The 12,384-nt window shown below is 39.0% G+C and overlaps 1 long non-coding RNA gene across 1 annotated transcript; it reads right to left on the bottom strand.

Moving 5' to 3' along the window:
• Positions 1-207: 207 nt before the first annotated feature.
• LOC117817784 lies at positions 208-10,717 on the bottom strand. The gene is made up of 3 exons (XR_004632211.1): positions 10,589-10,717; positions 1,890-1,959; positions 208-1,781 (listed from the first exon to the last, which is right to left on the bottom strand). It is a non-coding gene; the product is annotated as an uncharacterized LOC117817784 (long non-coding RNA).
• Between the last annotated feature and the right edge of the window lie 1,667 nt (positions 10,718-12,384).

Below are 12,384 nucleotides of genomic sequence, written 5' to 3'. Positions count from 1 at the left end.
TCCAGCAGAGATCTCTCTAGAGTCAATCAATTTATTATAACCATGGAAAACTATTTATCTCATTTCCTGTATTGTGGCCAATATCACGTGAATCACTACACATTTGTCCTGCATAGACTGCACCTGTTAAACTTTTATAAAGCACAATTTCCATCATTCATTTTTACACGTTTTATTTTTCCCCCTCACTTTACCGTACAGGACATTAACTTCAGTCAATTGAAACAATCTCTCAATTATTACTGCAATAAATCTTAAACCAGAGTGTGAAGTCATGTTTTGGTGTGAATGTTCATGTTTTAGTATGCTTGTAAAGCTAACACAGCAGAGTGAATGAGAAGAATATTCTCTTATGAACATTTTTGTCCATTAAACTATAAAATGATGTGTTTATATGCATTAAACAGCAAGAGCTATGCAGAGATAATTCCCCCACATATCCTCTGTAGTCTTATCAGCAGCTGCTCTGTGGCCTCAATCCAATAACCTTTCTAATCAGAGTCCAAACCAGCCAATCAATGCTCTTATTGCTTGTAATAGAAACATCAATTTCTCAAATGAGAACCTATCATAAATGCCCTTGTTGTCCTGCAGTGCTGTGAGTTAACAGAATCTCTCATTTGCAGTGAATAATAAAGTAGAGACAAACTGATTTAACGTAATTATTTACTAAATGGCAGCTGGTGTGAACGTGTAGCTTCAGAATCAAGATCTGATTCAAACTTAACCCGCTCCAGCTGAGCACCTCACAGTGCAGCAGAGCAGGTAAGTGCTGAACTCCACCTCTTGAATCAATACATTCTTTACATCTGTGAACAGGAAAAGTGGTTTCAACTAAGGTTAACAGGGATATTATAAACCAAACTACACATTACAGTTTGTCAAACTTCAGAAAACCACATCCAACCTTTCAAGGGCTCTCAATGATTTAATAATTTAGCTTAAGGCTAAGTTAAAGCTCACGGTACACAAGGCTGGAAAACTGTTCTATTCCTGATATGAGCATGACAAATGACTATAGTGATACATGTGAATGAGTTGCATAAGAAAACAAGAAGCACAAAGAAAATAAGTGTAATGATGCATGAAACCAAATTGAGGTTTGCTTTATAGCTGGCAGCATGCAGAACATTTAAATATCTTTCAAAATGAAAATACACTTTCTGGGGGGATTATTACTAATTAGCTGGCAGGTGAAGAGCTTTGTTCTGCCACCAATGCTACACTTCATTATGCTGCTTTTGGAAACACCTGGTGGAGATGATTTAGATCAGGAAGTGTCCATTTAAAGACAATGTAATTTTGTCTTTTTATGACCTGATACTGTATATGGCATTTTGAACTTCTAATCATGGATTGGATTTATAATAGGATGTGGTCTGTAATTGACATGGACATTCTCAAAGCCATAAATTAATAGTTAATAGAAGTAGATGACAATACAATGGTCTATTAGATGTGATTAAATGGGGCTTGATGGTTTCAGTTTGCTTTAATTGGTTTCCGGATAGGCAAGTACTTTAGTTTAAACTATGGCTGTATATAGAAAGGGCAAGGCGCGGGCATTGGCTTGGCCTAATGGTTAAGTTGCATGCCCATATAGCTAGCGGCCTGGAAATGATTCCAGCCTGCGTCCCCCTTCCCTTCATGCCAATCCCCCTCTCTCTCCCAGTTTCCTCCTCTATCCAGTGTCCTGTCCAGGAAAGTTCCATGACTCCTGTGTCAGTATTCATGTTTTCTCTGGCTGTTCCTTCTCTACTCTGCTAATTCAGTAAAGAGCGCTGCAAGAAAGAAGGAAGAAAATATTGAAGTGAAAATATAGAGCAAAAAGTTTGCACGACTAAAAATGAAAAACAATCTGTTACAGTTTCAGGGATGAAGTGTCTTACCCCGGCTTGTAGAGTGAATAAATCCTGCCAGATTCAGAGATGAGAGTGTGTCTGTATGCCTGAGATTGGGCTTCAGGGGTTGTGAGGTCACAGAGAAATAAAGTGAGAGAAGAAAACTTATAGATAGATGTTATCATATTTGACTGAGTGGGTAGAGATGGCAGACATTTTTCTAAACCATGGTATCCTGCTGTCATCATGTGTGTGACTGTGACTCAGAAATATACAACATCCATTCAATATACCAATAATAACAGCAGCAACTTACACAGCCTCTATTCAACAACCTTGACCATGAAGAAATCAATCATACATCCATCAATAGAGGTCTCATCCTTATGCTGAACACAGCTCAAACTGGATACAAGTTTTCCTGGATTTGAAATTGGGGCAATGTCCTGCATTTGATTGGTAAATGTTTCCAAAATTTAAGACGGTCACCCTCCTAAAATCTGGCTTTTATTCAGTGGCTGTGTAGAAAGCTTGAACAGCCCATCACCATTGCATAATGTATGTCATGTGACAATCAGTTAGCACACACTTGGGGTCAGCCATGTCAACATCTTGCCAGCATATCATCATCCTTGTTGCCCTTTTTTTCTACATCCCACTGGCACAAAACAAAGGTAGAAGCTACCAGAATGCACTTTTTTGGCAGAATGTGCTGGAGCCCACATCAAAGAAAATGAGATGCAGCTACAACAAAGTGTGTGAAATACTTACTGTTGGGTGAAGCTGGTGGAGGATGATTTCCAAGAAGTTGTTTGCAACATTTGCTTCATTCATTTTTTTAACTGCACAAGGAGGATGATAGGACTTGGAGTGACACAAGGTCATGAGACACATCAGGCTCATAAAGGGAAAAGCAGCAGCTATAGTTACATATGTGCTTCCACCTGCCTATCCCATAAGAACGTTGAAACTTCTGCTTCCTTTAATAACTGCATTTGCTTTGCAAAGGAGTTTAAGAAATGCATTAAAATGTATTTGTTAAATCCTTTCTATGCAAAAAAATGCCAAATGTGTGACCAAATCAACCTGTGGTAAAACATTGCTGTTGATATTCCGCCTGTTTTCCACATATATGTTTATCTTTTAGGGTTAGATGGACATTGTATCAAAATCAAAACTGCCTCTCTGCCAAGCGGCAAACTCCGGTCTCAAACGATGAAGCCAATGCGGAAGTGATATAAACTGCAATACATCGAAAATCCGCTTGAGGCTGGCTGCAGAAACACCGGAAACCACATAGATATGAATGGGAAAAAGACTATCTTTGCAGCATTAATAAACATGTTTGCAGCCTGGTTCAAAAAACGGCTTGGCCCTACAACGCTAATCTCTCTAATGGCACACACTGTACGGGGGGGTGAATTTTTTTCTAACATGACGGTTAAGAAGATATTAAGATTATGAGTTTTGCCCAAATAAGGACATGACTGACGTGACTCCCGGTCGGGAACACACAGCCATTGGCTAAGAGACTCACACTACGTCACACTCTGCCTAGTTGAGTTCCGCATTACCAATATGGCTGCTGCCGTCGATTTGCTTCAAAACAGCTCTCAGGAACAGATGGGTGACGTCACGGATACTACGTCCGTATTTTTTACAGTCTATGCTCTCTGCATTGGGGTAACATGTCTCACATTGTCCCTCACTTTTTGTCCCACTTCTTTTTTTGCTGGCTCCTAGTCACCATAGCACCAATAAGAGAAGCATATGTTTTGACCTTTACTTATTGTGCTACTTAGTTAAAATGATAACAGTGCTGAAATGTATCATTCTTTGTTAAATCCAAATGACTGATGTGATTGGCAGAAAAACCCAATTAAACAGAGTCTGATCCCACTGTCTGGCGCTTGTCTCCTTCTGCCACATTTAACACAAAACAATGTCTGCCTAAAAACAAAGATGGCTGCGTTAAATGACTAATGACATCTGTGAAATTACAGAATTTTGCAAATTAATCAAATAAAGGGATTCTTTTTGAGTTGACAATGAGATTACTCTTTTGCAGAAATAGTTCTTAATCAGTCTGTCATGAAATTGTTAAATTATATCAGTCAACACCAGTAATAGCTAAATAATTAAGAGTATCTGTAGCTATATGGCGCTTATCTATAGCAGAATTGATCAAGTGTACCACAGTCTGTTTGTGCAGCTGTCTGAACAGAATTGATTAAATAAGGAAAACATGAAATCTCAGGAAATGCAACTATTTTTGTAAAAGCAATTAGATCAAAAGATCAGTATAAATTCTGTTCAGCATTCATAAACGTCTAACATGATTTTAGTTTGCCTAAGTACTATACTTCGCTCTAACACTGTCCTTTACCCAGAGAAAATGACACATTGTGGTCTCATGTACCGGTCACTGAGAGTCTTGTAGGTGTTTAAGTCACCCACTGGTGACCTCCTGCTTCTCAGACATCCTGTCACTGTTGCAGCATTTGAAGGCCACAGCTCAGCCTCAGTACACCCACACAGGTGTTGATTATTGTGTCTGATTAGATGTTTTCTCAGGACTATATATACAGGTACAGACTGTTATGACTGACGCCTCCATCACTCTCATGAAAGCTTTGTGGCTCCAGGGTGAGACAAGTTATACCTTTATTAGCTCTTATAGATAGATTGAGTCTGGAGGTCTAACATAGTGCTACTTTAGCTTTTCAAACTTTTAGCCTGAAACAATGTAGGTGTTTAAAGAACAAACTGTTTTTGGGACAATCGTTAAAGCAAATTGTACATCATCTAACTGGGTCAGAATCCTGTTGTGCTGTGTGTTGACCTCAAGTTTTTGAATGCCTAATACCTGCCGTCTATCCTGGGTCTTATCTGGCCTCGAGCCAGGATTAGTTCAAAGACAACCAAACATAACATGTGACGTGTGTGTTTGCAAAGTCTATAGTTTGTGCCAAGGTATTGTCCAAGAAGAAAAACATGTATTTGTATGTGTTGTTTCAGATCGTCTTAAAGGTTCAGAAAGTTCAGAGCTCACAGACTGGAAATCTGAGTGTGCATGTGTCTCAGAGTCGACTGGATCTGTGGATTATTATTATAGATGAGGAGCTCAGCAGAGGGCAGGTTTACTGTGAGCAGGCCTCCTTTCAGCTGCCTGTGTGAGTGCAGGCAGAACAGAAAGTGTAGACACAGTCATAACTCAGAGTGCACTTAGCAGTCAACTCTGATTGACCTGAGATCTCCTCTTTCTAAATGGACGAGGGGAGACACAGACCATGACGGTAGGAGTCAGAGAAAATGAACATGTAGGAAGACTTCAAAAAGAAGTACTTTACTCTGTCTGACAAAGAGTCTCTGTCTGTCTGCAGGTGGAGAACATTGCGCTCTGAAGAGACTGAAGTACCTCACTGATTCACTGATGAGCACAGAGACTATATAATAGAGATTTTTTCAGTGATATTAAGGGTGTGAGCTGTATCCTAAAGGGCCCACTGCCCTCTCTCTGCTCCCCAGTTATTATCAGAGGTATGTGCTGCATCAATAACCAATAATCTCCTGTAGTTAGCATGTCTATTAATCTGTTATTACACAAGTTTTATGAGGGATGCAGGCTTTATAACACCTGTTCTGCCCCTGTTACACTGCATTTTAATTTATAATTACACAGCACTATGAGTGGCACAAATGTATTATTAAATATCTATTGTTTTTTTTCTTGTTACCCTGTATATTAATGTTATTACACAGTAATATCACAAGTATGTCCTGCTTCATATAAACAATGATCCACTCCTCTCATCATGTATGTTAACCTACAATTACACAAGCTTTATAAGGGTTGCAGGCTGTTATATCAAGCATCAATATACCTCCCTTTATTACTGTGCAATTACATAATAATTCTAGTAGGTCAGTAAGTATCATGGAGAGTCCACTGTGCTACCCTTTATATCCTGTTTACTATCCTGTCAATACATACTGTACTGAGAGGCACAGGCTGTGTTATCAAGTAGCACCATCTCCTCTAGTTTATCTTATTCTGTGTTTATGTTAAGAAGGCAGGAGGTGTAATAAAGTATCCACTATTATCTCCTCATTAACATTAGATATGTGATTCAGTCTATCCTTGTAATTATCCTATTTTCCTCTTGTCGCCCTCTTTGTTACTCTGTATTACAAAGTGAATCAAAAGGTGTAGGCAAAATTCAAAAGTAAACTCTATCCACGCCCTTGTTACCATGTAATTACATGTGTTATTAAAGGTTCAGGATGTATTATAGGATACCCACAGTTCTCCTCTTGTTAATCTCAAAGTATTATGTTAGCTGACACAGATGGGCTGATGTTTAGACTGAAGTCATTAAAAGGAAGATGTTATTTCCAGTCCGTCATTTAACACATGATCATAATTTTACAGCTTGACGATCATGAGCATGACACTGATGCTTTAATTGTTGTTAATTTCTTGAACTGATTTGCTCTCAGTTTGCAGCAGCAACACTTTATCACATGAACTGTTTGAGATTTTCATTGTGACTGTGAAGAGGCTGAAGCTGTGAAAACATTCAACTCTAAAAACCAAATGAGCAGCAAGTGTGTAATGTGACTGTGTGTTAGCGTGGCTGACTCAGCTGTAATGAGACATTAATGAAGATGTTGGCTAATTTGGGGTGACGAGGGAGAGCGAGAGAGAGGAAGGGAGGAAGGAAGAGGAAAAGGTAGGGAAACACCAGCTGCTTTTCCAGATGATCCACGAGGGGAAACACAGCTGTCCTTTTCACCTGACTCTCCCACCTCTCCTCATCTTTCTCCCCCCTTTACGTCACCAGTCACAAACTGCTTTTTAAGATAAATTATCAAAGCTCAGGCCTCTGACAATATACGTCACAGAGATCACCCACTCCACACACACACCTCTCCCTCTCAGTGTGTATAAAAGAGAGTTTCCCCCTCTCTCCATCATGCTGGACAGCTTCACACTCTGTCACTGATGTTTATGATGCTCTTGAAAGGAGAGCTGGCAGAGGCAGCTCAGGGTGCAAAGCTGTAAACACGACACATTAAATTCAATAGATGAACTACATTAATGAAGGGCAGCATCTACCACATGCATTTATCTTCAATATGGACTTACAGATCATCATATGCATGAATGCATAGACTCAGATGAAAAGCATGTGCTGGTCCCATAAATAAGGGAAACAAAATCGACCATGAGAGAAACGACTTTTCCCTGAAGGAGGGTGAAACAGTGGAGGCTAACATTATGTTATAAAAGACTGAATGCAATTTCCTCCATGCACAAAACCGAGCAATCACGTACTTTCTGCAGCAATAATGTTTGTGTGTTTATGTGTGTAGCCCTATAGCAACAAATTAATGGCACAAACTGATTGGTTTCAGGTTGCAGCCTCGTTTCTCAGTCTGTAGGGCAGTGGTGCCCAACTAGTTGATAGTAATTGACCGATCGATAGTAAAATATATCCATTTATTTATTTTTTAGTTTTCAATCTTCATTGTTAAACGTGTGTTATAGTTTCCCCATCAGCACTAGCTTCCTGTCATGTCCTGTCAGATACGCTTAAATGCATCACAGAAAAAAACTAACTAACTTTATAACAGTTTTCTATTGGCAGCTGTCTGCACTGTGGCTATTAAATAAACAGCCAGTTAGCTTGCTATACTTTCAAAACACCAAAATAGCTGATAGAACAATAGCAAAAAGTGGGAGAAATATATATTTATATTAGTATTAGTATTACATCTCATTAACAGGAATTCAGTACTTTATTAGCATAGAGTGCCAATCAACACCCAGTTCTGCTGTGTTGCATTCACTGCCTTTTTAAGTCTGAGACTGTCTGTAAAAACAGACCACTCTGGAGATGTAATAACTTTAAATTAATTCAATAAAGCAAAAAATAAAAAACAAGCTTTTAATAGAAAACAGCATTTCAGTCTCTTCATAAACACGGGGACTGTATTTTTATTTTTTAAGCTGTTTCTGTATGACATTCTAAGAAGATGAACATAACCCACCTACCACATCAAGTTTATGTTGTTATTATGTCATTTATATTTCTGTGTATTTGTATTATTGCATTTGTGTTTTCAGGGCAGAGCAGTCTCCTCTCTCTCTCACTCTCTTCAACAACAGCAGTCTGCTCATGGCTCAGCTGGGGTTGTGAACCTCACTCAAAGAAAGCAGGCCTCACAGGGATTATATGGATGTTGATGTGTTTACACATCTTGACTTTAGCATGGTAGGTTACACAGAAATGTTCAGCATGCACAAATATTATCATCCCCAAAACCTGATGCTATAAACATATCTGCGCAAAAAAACCAAAAACCTGATACTGTAAACTTTGAACATTTGACATCCTAACACACACAAACACTACTTGCTGGCGGATTTTCAGCTGCTGATCAAACATGGCCGAAACAAAGCAACCCCTCACTATGAATCAAAACAGAGGCTCAACACTGTCAAAGGTCTCTTTCATTCAGATAGTTTGGCATTTTGGTGACTTTTTTCCCATCAAAGATAGATTAGAAGATTGATAACATAAAGGGCTGTAACACAGGGAACTACAAACACTAAACATAGCTTAGCTTAGCATGAATGGAAACAGCGAGCAACGTTTTGTCAAAAAGTAACAAAAATGATCTTCAAGTGATGTGAAACTCGCAAAAATTCACTGCTATTTTTTTCCCAAATGAAACATCACACTTAAAACTTCACCTTGTAAACATAGCTTAGGACAACAAAAAGCTAATCTAGCCTTATCTTCAAGTCACATAATAAGCTTCCAAATGTTTCTAAAGTTTGTCAATTAAGATACTATTTCTGTTTGTGTTAACTACTAATATAGAAGGGTAAAAACAGATTGTGTGGCTTTACAGGATATCAAGAGCAAGATCATTTTACTTTTTAGATAGTGCTGTTATTACTGTGATATCCACAGGTAACAAACCCGACCTCATGAAATGAAGAAATACCAGACAAAAGTCCCACAGCGAGCCTCAGAGCTATTTAGAGAATTATGTTGATGTTGGATAAAACTAGCTAACTGCTCACCTATATCAGTCCTATGCTAAGCTAGCTCACAACTGCTAGCATCAAATTTAAAGTTCTTACTAGGGATGTACATTTTAAGTATTTTCCGTGATCGATTTTTGGAAATGTTAACGATCAATTATCGATTAATTAATAAAAAAAAAACATTATTATTCTTATGTCAAAAACAATGCCAAATAGGTTGTTTTACCCCTAAATTATATTTTCTACAGCAACAAAATGCATATCACTGATGGGATTGAATACGGGCACACGTTTGACACGCAGAATATCAACGATCAGGCTCATTAAAATATTCTCCGCGGACATAATCTTATAAAGTGAAGGTTCATAATACTAACAGAAAAGTACTTCAGACTCACAGTGTCCACTTTTCTGCCTACTTGTTCTTATTGAGAAAAATAAACATGTGTATTCGGTCAGGTGTCAGCCGGGAGCGCAACCGGGTCATAATCAGTCCCGCTGGAGAAAAGCCCAGACGGCTCTGATGTTGCTGGTCTGTAAACGTAGCGCACCAGATTTTCACACCTGTCTGTTGCCTTCGTATCTAAAGGTGGGAAATATCCTGTTTAAAGCTGTCAACCTTTGTGTCCGTCCAGCAGTTTTGTATAGATCCTCTTTTAAAAAGCGCACATGGAGACCTGACGCACAGCCGCCAGCTGAGCGTCTGCGCTGTGCACAACACCTTTAACAGCTGAATCACATCCAAACATGCTTTAGACCACATGATGTTTGTTCCACGTGATGGAAAATTGATAACAAAAATGTGTGTTTTGAATAATTTCTTATCAATCAATTAATCGATAATCGATTAATTGTGGTCATCCCTAGTTCAGACCAAAGAGAGGTGTCATTTTCCTCCTCCAACTGTTTGGTTGTAATGAAATATGTCCCAAAATGTTTACCTTCAAACCTACAGTGAAGCTTCCATGTATGTTCTCAGACAGTCAGGATCAAATTCATCAACCACAAAAGGGCTGGATGAGGATTACTAACTCTTCAGTTAAAATGCAAACAATGAGGGAAATCCTTCAGTACACTGTAAACACTCTGAGCTCCAGCTGCACATTGTACAGTCAGACAAGGATGACTGATCACCCCAACAGACCCACACAGGTATGAAAACACACAAGTCATCATCCTGTGGACACATTTGGTGTTTTTAAGCCTTTACTTGAGGAAAATGAGCGAACAGCATTTCCTTAATTAGAACTGCCTGGGGGAGTGGATGCAGAGGATGCAGAGGAGGGGGGTCTTCAGACATTCAAACACTGACACATCAGGAGGTGCCCAGTGAGATGAGTAAAACTGCTCCAGTATTGACGCTCATTGCTCACCAACTTGCCCAAGGGCACTTTGGGGGCATCAGAGGGGGAGGAAACAATGTTACTCATCGCTCCTCCTACACAGTTTCCCAGTCGCTCTGTGAATTCAAGCCAACAACTGAGAAAGGTTCTGTAACTCACGACAGCTGTTTCTCCCACCTCTGAACATGTAGGCAGCTTTAGCTTCAACTGAACAACATATAAAGCTTTTTTATGAGCTGTGGGATAGAAATTCCCACATCAATATATTCACAGTATGATACAGTTCACTTTTGTTTGGCACAGTGGGACCTGTTTGGCAGCATGTAGCATGTTTTCAGTGGTACCTGGCGTGAGCAGCTGTCCATTCAGGCTTATCAAAGGCATCCCTGTGCTGTTCATGGCTGCTGCCCCAGTGCTGGGGTCTGACATGGAAATCGTCATGGAGTTAGAGGCCACTGTCATGTAGTGGTTCAGGTCTGTAGAGAGACACACAAGAGGAATAAGTTAGACTTTAAATCCCTATATTTCAGTAGTTATTCATGTGCAGCCAAAATATGTATTTGGATGTGTTAAAGAAAGTCCAGATCAAAATCAGAATAATATTTTATGGGTGTCAAATTTTGGGCTTCCTGTTGTGACAAGAGCTGTGTGCCTTAGTGACCTGACGGCTTTGTGATCTCCCCCCTTACCCTCCTACACCTTCCCTAAACCTGCTCATAAAACAAGACTAAGTCCCACTGATCATTTTCTAACTTGATTTTCTTGTGTTCATAATCATTGGAGTTCAAAGTTTTGTTTAAAAATAATAAATGATTGTCGCCAGGTCCTTACCCGACCTCTTCAAACTACATTCGGACTCTCTGAATGTTTAAGATGGAAGTGAAACTCCTTAACTTTCTGTTCCATGGCTCATAAATTTAAGAACAAAAGCTGTAAATGTTTCCAGCCTAAACCAGCGTTTCCTTAAATTGCCTCAGATTAGATCATTGAAGGTTGAATAGCCAGAGGAGAGCAAACAACCTCTGAGACAAACTTCACAGTAAATCTTGTTAAAGGTAAATATTTTAGGCTACAATACATCATTTTTTTATTCCTGTAATGTTATCATATAACTTTGATATGTAATCCCTGACCTGATCGTTTAACTTGATAAAGTCATTACACATAAAACATTACCTCAGAGTAAAGTACAAATCCACACATTGTTTCTGAAGTATAAAACACTGAAGATCCTCTAAACTACTACAAACACACACACATCAGCTGACACACAAAACCTCAGGCTCGAGGTTCTCTGCCAAGTCCAAAGTGTTTCAAAGAAAAGCAAACAAATTCAGATCCCCACAGATAAACCCCTGCAGTAAAGTCAACAGGAACACATCATAACATCCACCAGAGGCTCATTCTCCTCATCTAGAGTTCATTTCAAGGCTTTTCAGTAAGTGCTTTTACAGCACTTACTGTGTGAGCTCTCTCTGGCAGACCTGGAAATTACCAAGCAGCTGCTGCTGGCTGAGCCAAGAGCATGTCCTGCTCCTCCTTGACAGTGTTTAACCGTAGCAATACCTTAGTGAATGCTTTATTTACCCAGCAATGTCTAGTTCAGATTTTGTCACTATGTGTCTGTTTTACAGTTGATTGTGTAAATACCAAAACACACTACCAAAACTTGAACCATTCAATACTGAGGATAAGAACTGTGCAATATACTAGGATCATGTAAAAATTATGTATTTTTTTCTTTGTAAAATCTCTCCTTCTATATTTGTAGTATGTATTAACTTATTCATACAGCTTTATGATGCTTGCACTTTACTCTTTGCACTTGATAGGATTGCACCCAATCTTCACCATACATGTATAATGACAAAATATTATATTCTCTATTCTATTCTAAAATAAAGATACACCTTAAAGCCACAGTGAGAACGTTTAACTGTCAAACTAAAATAAACACTGATGCCTCTGAATGACCTCCAAAAGCAAACAAGACCATCAGAGACCAGACTAATAAATCCTATAGTATATTATATAGTAAATTGTAAATTATGCCTGAAACTGCTGCCGGGGGTTAGGAGTCAGACATGCTTCATGTACAGACTCTATTTTTTACTTATGTCACAGTGAAGATTATTGGTAC

Source organism: Notolabrus celidotus, chromosome 8 (assembly GCF_009762535.1).
Source record: "Notolabrus celidotus isolate fNotCel1 chromosome 8, fNotCel1.pri, whole genome shotgun sequence".
Taxonomy (NCBI): Eukaryota; Metazoa; Chordata; class Actinopteri; order Labriformes; family Labridae; genus Notolabrus; species Notolabrus celidotus.
Note: the sequence above shows the minus strand (reverse complement) of the source record. Positions and strands in the feature narration are given on the sequence as shown.